This window comes from Nelumbo lutea, chromosome 1 (assembly GCF_056320005.1).
Source record: "Nelumbo lutea isolate HS-2025 chromosome 1, American lotus-T2T, whole genome shotgun sequence".
NCBI lineage: Eukaryota > Viridiplantae > Streptophyta > Magnoliopsida > Proteales > Nelumbonaceae > Nelumbo > Nelumbo lutea.
This window is the reverse complement of record NC_142684.1, coordinates 175711296-175719777: the sequence shown is the minus strand read 5'-3', so window position 1 is coordinate 175719777 and position 8482 is coordinate 175711296. Positions and strand designations below refer to the sequence as shown.

Genomic DNA, 8482 nt, shown 5'->3' with positions numbered 1-8482 from the left:
TTGTTTTAAATCCAAAACAACGGCTGATCATGATTTTTGGTTGAGTCTGATCATCGTCTCAAGACGATCTTGAGACTGATGGCAGCTGAAGGAATAATTTCTCTTTCATTTTCTAATATGATCAGTACACCAAAATAGCTCAGTGAGGCCAAAAGTAGAAGTCGAGATTGAGTAGTAGTAAATACCAATACCCAGGGCCAGGTGTCCCATTAATTCTACAGGTGGAGACGGAAAACTCTGACGTCTCCATTTAGGTCAAGTAATTACAAAATAAAAGTTTAAAAATTAAAATACTGAAATAGGATAATATTGCCTCGACGTTAATTTTTTAATTCTCCATTTTCCCTTTTTTTGTTCCAACGAAAAAAAAAATACAAAATTGGAATGAATGGATTGAGCAATTCCCGACTGTACGTGAAGGATTCAGCCTAGGGATGATCATGGGCTGGGCCGGGCCCTGGCCGAGTCTCACAGCATGTTAACAGCCTTAAGGGATGCCCGGGCCCGAGCTGGGCATCCGGGCTTGCCTGTGCTAATTAATAAAGTTATATTTTTAAAATTAGAATTAGAATTTAATTTTATAATCAAATTTATAGAAAAATATATAATAACTTATTATTTATATATTAATATATCATACCATGTATACATACATACAACCATATATGTAAGATATTATATCTTACTAAAATATATTATATCATTGCAGTCATTAAAGTTAAATCCAAATACTATATATCATACATGGTTAATACTTATTTATACCGCAATATATAAAAGATATTATACCATATATAACTTCCATTCTGGCCCATCAGCCCACATTATGTATAAATTTGGTATATAGAGACCACCACCTTTGGTCCACGTTATTGTTTATGGATAAAATACTCGTCTGTGAGTATTTAGAGTCCAGATGAAATCTACTCTTGGTAAGAGTATGCTAATACACATTTTAACACCATAATCTATACAAGTATGGGAAACGATCTGCTAATCAGGTTTAGGAGAACTATTGGCCCTAACAAGGGGAGCCAAAATGAAGATGGTATCTTGCAGCAAAAAAAAAAAAAAAAAATGAAGATGATATCTCAATCCGTGACTGGTGGAGTAGAATTTCTATTGGGATTAAAGCAAGTGGTGATATGCTTATCAAGGAAAAAAATGGTGGTTATTTCGTGGTACAACTGGAAAAATAGAAATGGAAAAATTTTCAACAATTGTTTGATGCCCCCTCCTATCCTTCTTGAAAAGAGCTCAAAATTTTTTATGGATATGTATTCTTGCATGGTAGGGAGGCCAATTCAAAATATAGCAATGAGAAGGCATGGCAGCCTATCCTATGAAAATGTCCCTATGAGGGTACTATAAAGCAGTGTTTAGAAAATCAAACAAAATCAGCTGGTTGGACCAGTTGAGTCGTCATCGGCCTCTAGATGGTTCAGTCATACCCCCAAAACTGTATTGGACAAAAAAGCAATCATTACTTGGATGGTTGAACCGGAAAACCGGTGACCTGGTCCCAGTTTTTTTATATCTTGTTGCATATAAATGTAAACTTCTAAAGGCCATTACTTTCTACTCAGATGTCTGATTGGGTGATCTTTTTTATTTTGGATAACTTTTTGAGATCTATGTATGTTTTCAAGGTGCCAAATGCGTCTTGCCCCACAATTTTTGCTAACAAACATGTTTTTTCTTTTCTTTTTACTTCAAATATTAATTTTGCAATAAAAAAATTGAAACCATAATAAAAATATATGTTATAGAAGAATATAACAATATATTTTGAATCTATGAATATAATTAATATTATTATATACATAATTATTTATCATATAAATGGCATAATATATAATATTATATATACAATATATATATTATAAATTATATTACATTACACTATAATATAAAATAAAATAAAAATATGTTATAATAGAATATAATTATATATTTTGAATATATAATATACATACATACATACATATACATATACATATACATATATCTATATATATTATATGGTTATATAATATTATATAAATTATAATTATATAATAATATAGTACATAATATATTAATAAAATAAATATTTTTAATGTTATTATATTAATTTATTTAATTATTGCATATATAAGAAATTTTATACACAAAATTCATATAAAATTAAAATTTTAAGTTTTTTGTCAATTTTTTTAAATAAATAGCTTTGGCCCGATGCACAACCCAACTTGGCCCAAGGTTTGGCCCACGGGCCAGCCCAGCACGGCACGACACTACCCCGCATAGGCTCGGGCTGTGGGCCGTGCCGGGCCGACCCCCGAATTTTTCACTAGGGAGGGCGACATGACCCGTGATGGCCCACGGGCCAGCACGACACAGCCCTTAAAAAGTGCAGGCTGCCCGTGGGTTGTGCCAAGATGCCCACTTTATGCCTCTACTTGGATGTGAGAGCATATTCTATTAGTTTTGTGACCATTAATCTTGCTAAAGCTTGGGTTGCTTAGGAAGCTCATATTATTGAGACTTAGACAGGATACCCTTAAAGCAAAAACTCTGCATACGCTCTAAAAGAATGGGCATCCAATAGGGCTATTCATGAGTCAGATTGGGTCAGTTTATTAGCGTTTTTCCAACCGATCCGACCTGGTCAGTTTACCTAGAAATGAAACCAAAACCGACCCTATACTAAGTAAAACCGGCCTAGTCGGTTTGAGTCGGATTGGGTCGGTTTTGTGAATGATCCTCTCGGTGTAGACCTGGCAAAAAGTTGACCCAACTTGCGAACCCGACCCAACCCAACCCGAAAAAGTAGGGTTAGGGTCTCATATTTAGCAACCCGAATGTGAAAATGACCTGACCCAACCCGAAAAAATGGGTTGGGTTGGGTTGGGTCATGGGTCAACCCGTTGACCCAATTGTCAAGTCTGATTGGGATTATTTATGCATTGTTAGAAGTTTCCACTCTTTAATTTTTTCTATTTAGTCTTTACTTTTTATTGTTTACTCTTTAAATTGTTAAATGTTCAAGTTTTTATTTTATATTTGGAATTTTAAGGTTAATTCTTTTAATTTTGACATTTTTCATGTAATTTTTCTTTATTTTTTTAAATTTCAATTATTTCTTGGGATGACTCGAATTGACCTGTGGGCTAACCCTAACCTGAACATTTAGGGTTAGGTTTAGCATTTGACAATCCAACCTGAAATTCAACCCGACCAGAAATCAACCCGAACCTGACCCACCCAACCCGATTGCCAAGTTTATCTCAGTGTGAACGGCAAAGGATTCAAGTCTAAGAAGCGAAGGCTGGATGCCTGGAAATTAAAAATGATTTGATGGATTAAAGCTAAAATTTTATATATAATATGTATATTTCCGAAATAAAGCTGATATATATATATGAAATATATATTAAAACTGATACATATAATTATATATATTATATATATAATATATATCTAAGTCGGTTTGGGTCGGTTCAGTTTCGGTCTTCACACATGAAAACCGAAACCGAACTGAACCATCGCTTTATGTTTTTTGTAACACGAAACCGACTGGTGCTGAAGAAAAACCAGCCGACTCGGGTTGGATCAGACTGGGTTGGTTGGTTTGGGTCTTGTTATGAACAACCCTAGCATCCAACCAGGTTATATACTATATGGTTTTCAAAGCCAGACTAGAAACAAGACCAATTTGACCACCAATTTCCAAGTCAAACGATCTGATCGTATGGTCCAAACCCAGGTCAGATGGTTTTGGGGTCCAAAACTAGACCTAGAGTCATGATTGGTTCTGGGTCAATCCATCTGAACCGGTCCGATTTTCAAAACCATGGTATACTATGTACTTGGAGTTTTTGCTTTCATAAAACATGTTAACGCTTTTTTGCTAGCAACATAGATAAATTCATATGTTCAAGAGAGTTGTAGCGTTAATGATAACATAGACAAAATTGCTTCTTAATAGGGGTGCAAATCGGGCAGGTTGTGCCAGGTTTATGGTCAACTCAGGCCCGACCCTAAAATTTGGGCTTAAGGCTTGAGCCTGAGGTCAAGCCCAATTTTCCAACTCGAGCCCAGCCCACCCTGTAATTTGATGCACTCGTGTTGGGCTCGGGCCTGGGCTAGGCTTAGGTTAGTCAATGAATCGATTCTAAAATTTTACATGTATAAATGTATTTATGCAAATATATATACATATATATTTATGTATGCATGTAAATATGTATGCAAAATATCTATAAAAATGCTATATATACAAATATGTATATATATATAAATATGTATGCAACATTTACATATATATGTATAAATGTATATAATTGGGTCGGGCTCAGGTCGGGTTCTAGCTACCTTAGGGTTAAGCCCAAACCCGACTCAAAAAATAAAAAAGCCCGACCTCTTGGGCCCGAGCCAAGCCCGAGGATCGAAAATCCAAGTCCAACCCATGTAAAATTCTGGGTTGGGCCAGTTCAGGCTCGACTTGGGCCTGCCCAAGTTGCACCCCTACTTCTTAAGAATCACGAGAGGGGCAAGTAATAGTTTGGGGTCCCTTGGCCCCCCAAACATTTCTTAAAACTATTAGTTAGAGACTAGCCAAATGCTAACCATGTGATAAGCAATGTTTCAAAAACTAGCCCAAAGGCCAAACCTCTTTTGCATGTAGGTTGTAGGTCATCGGTTTGATCATTCGGGCCGAACAAGTCAAACTGTTCCATGTAAGCATACATATATATTTATTTGTACCTATATATATAGGTATGTAATATGTATTTTATTAATAAAAATGTAATAATTCTTTTAGATGTAATATGTGTGCATATATAAATATTAGTTTGTGTTTAATTTTAAATTCTACTAATAAATTTATACACAATAATTATTAATACAATGAAATTTGATATTTTAAAATAAACCTAGAAATGAAATCATATTTTTCCATCTAGGTGGTGGGTAAGTAGTTTAACCATTTGGGTCAAATGGATAATTCCATGATGTCATAAATAATTAATAAAAATTTAGAAATACAGAAAATACAAAAATATAGAAAATAAAGAAATTTTGAGAAAATTGGACACAATTATATTATTATATATTTGTCATATTAAAAAATAAGTATGATAATATAGACATAATTTTATTAATGATTGACACTAAATATACAACTTAAAACCGATGGGAAATGAAACAATTTTCTTATCTTGGGAGTGGGTTAATGGTTCAACCTTTTAGGTCAAATGGGTTAACTCATGATGTATAATTAAAAATAAAATTTTTAAAATAAAATAATACAAAAAATACAAAACAACTTTGGGCACATCTATAGTTTGTTTTTTTATGGTTTTGGTTAATTCGGTTTTTAGAATTAGAAATTTGGTTAATCGAATAAAATGAACTTTTGTTTATCATATGCAATATAATATATATATAATATACAATATAATTATTTATATATTATATATTGCATTTCCTCTTGTTAAATAAGTAATTTTTATTATGTCATAAATTAAATAATAAAAAATAAAAATATAGAATTTTTATAAATTTTATGAAAAAATTTGAACATGTATTATTATTATAATATATTCTTCACATTAAACAAAAATATATTTGAAAAAATGAGAATTATTGTTAATAAAAATAGAAATAGCTAAAATACAAAAAAAGAACAAATTAATGTATTAACCATAGCCCATTTTCCTAGTTAAATAGGTTAGTGGTTCTTCCGGTAAGGACCTAATTTGGTTCTTGACTAAGTCGATGTTTTATTTTATTTTATTTTTGCAATAAATTGGTTTAGGTTAAAACATACTAAAAAAATGTGTCCAATTGACAAACCAATAAATCCAACTATATGGTTCAACTTCAACTGCGTGTTGAAAACTTTGATAGAAACTATAAGAACATTTTAAATTAGGTCTTTGAATTGAAGGCACTGCTATGTGCAACGTCCGTATGTACGTATGTATATATATATATTATTGTTTTAATATAAACAATAAAAATTAAATTTGATTTTAATTTATATCTTTACGCTCTATTTGCATACTTGCATGAATTACACGTACCTTAGGAGAGCCCATTATTCTCAGGAATTAGGTTACTAAGTTATAAATAAACCTAATTAGTGCATTAAATCAAACAAAAACTCTGTGAAATGTTTCGATTAGATTTGCATATCAGATGGTGGGTTTCAAACAAAAAAGACATCTATGTTTTCCCGTCCTCCGTATTCAGTAATCACTAACTAGCTACATTATTTCCTATTTTTCGCCGATCACGAAGGAACAAGGAATAGCTGCTGAATAACAAAAAAGAAACCACCAGAAAAGACTGGAAGTAAGGACGGGAATAAAGATTTAGCTAGGTCAGCTTCAAACAAATACGTCAACGTCATGCCGATGATCCCGGATGCTTTGCACGTATGAGCGAATGGCTCATCTTTACGGTGGAAATAATAGCCACGTCGCCCATCTCCATAGTCTCCTCCTCGCTCGAGCCCGAACCCCCATTAATCCGGCCGCTTATATCCATCCGATCATCACCATGGACTCCACCCTCGTCTTCGTCATAGTCATTATCATCATCATCATCTTCATCATCCGACGACAACGGCGCTAGCCAACAGGTCCCATGCAAGTGGCCGTTCACACAAACGAAGTACTCCAATCCGCCGTCGTGCGATCCAAGCCTCCTCGACGCACTTTTAGGCACGAGCTTGGCCGCTGTCATACTCCACACTCGGGCCCCGCAGTAAGGACACCTGACTTTCTCTTCGAACTCCACCCGCCGTCCGATCAAGTAAGCTCTCGTCCTCGAATTCATAAATCTCCTAAATACCCCTCTGTAAATACCCAAATCGTCCTCGTTTCCCCCCATTGGATGCTCACAAGGATCACTTACATACAACAGATCCCCTTGGCACCTCTTCTTCAAGAAACTCCGGCCTGACGTCTTGGAAAACCGAGTCGCTTTCACCAAGTGACCCGGCGAAGCTTGGTTTACCCGGAAGTGTCGACTCGGCTGGCATCCGCAGCAAAACAATAGGAGCTTGGCAAGCGCGTGCCACCCACCTCCAACTCGGCCGTTGGGCGCACCGTTGATCAATGCCGCTACCATGCGCGGCGCCCGCGATACGCAGAGCTCTCTCCATAGCAGCCTCTTCGCTACCGCACGGAGCTTCCTGCTCACGCAAGCCGTGAGGCATAGAACGTGGGGATCCCAATTGATGGACTTGAAGACTAACATGAGAATACGCTCGTTTTGGATCCCCGAGTTGCTCATTTCTGAATCGTCATTCGGCGGATTGGGCTTCGACTTCTGGCACTGGCTCCCGCTCATTTCAGAGACAGAAAGCAAAACTACACAATCTAATGGGACGTTTCTGTTGGCTTGTGTGTGGGTGCAGGACTTGACGTGTATATATATGTCCGGAACGGTTGGAAACGTGTCGAACTGGAGATGATTGATTAACTGCTTCTGAATTTTCATCAGGAACCGGACACGTTTCATTGTGGATGGGACTAAAAGGACGCGTGTCGACGAAAGATTGATGCTATCCTTTGATTTCAGAATAATAGAAGAACATCAGAGATTGGATGTAAGTGGAGGTCGTACGCCACGTTGAGAGATGGGGCCAGATTCGGAAATATCTTTTCTTTGGCTGAAAATATCACTACGTACAAGTGTACAACGTGTTATGTTGTGGTTGGAATCAGGACACCACTCGAGAAAGTGCTTATGCCATAATGGTTTCTAACTTATCCTGTTCCTGCACGTGGATAAATCACATCCGTACACGTATATCTTTGATTCCGGACTTTTTAATTTTTATTTATGATGTCTCGCCTTTTTAAAAAAGTTATATAAAAAAGTAGAAGAATCCTAAGAAGTGTTTTTAATTTGAGACGATTTATGATATATATATATATATATATATATATATGTGATTAGTGCGATTTGCTGAGTCGCTCCTTGTTGGCAATGAACGGCACTTGAGAAGATGAAAGGAGAGATTCCCGGGGATTTACCTGGTGGGAATACTCTGATGCTTAAGTTAGTACTGTGTATGGGAAGTAAAGGGAAAAAAGAAAGGCTAAGAGTGGAGGTCGCGCTTTTTTCCTATACTCGAGAGGTTGGAGGTCTTAAGAAGAACTTTCTCCTTTGCCCTTAGGGCTTTTATAGGGGTGCTCTTTGTGAGATCAGGCGTAACCGCCATTGGGCTCCCTGCCACAGCCGTTACCTACCAGGGCTGCGCAGGTGGCTGTTGTGACGTACTCCTTACCCGGGTGAGTGACATGTCCCCAAAGTGACAGGCACACCTCCGCCTACTAAGAGATGTGGGCGTAGACTGTCGAAAGGACAGGGACTGCGTCGTCAGTAAGGGATATGGTGCAGTCTGATTGGTACGGCTTGTCAGATAGAAGCTTCCTGTGCAATGCTCGTGCGGCCCACTTGCAAGCTACTTTGCAGCGAGCTC

At 36.5% G+C, this 8482-nt stretch overlaps 1 pseudogene across 1 annotated transcript; it reads right to left on the bottom strand.

Annotated features, from left to right (window-relative positions):
- Positions 1 to 6155: 6155 nt before the first annotated feature.
- Positions 6156 to 7578, bottom strand: LOC148879369 (EID1-like F-box protein 3 pseudogene; annotated as a pseudogene). The gene has a single exon (XR_016105580.1). The product of XR_016105580.1 is annotated as an EID1-like F-box protein 3 pseudogene (transcript).
- Positions 7579 to 8482: the final 904 nt, after the last annotated feature.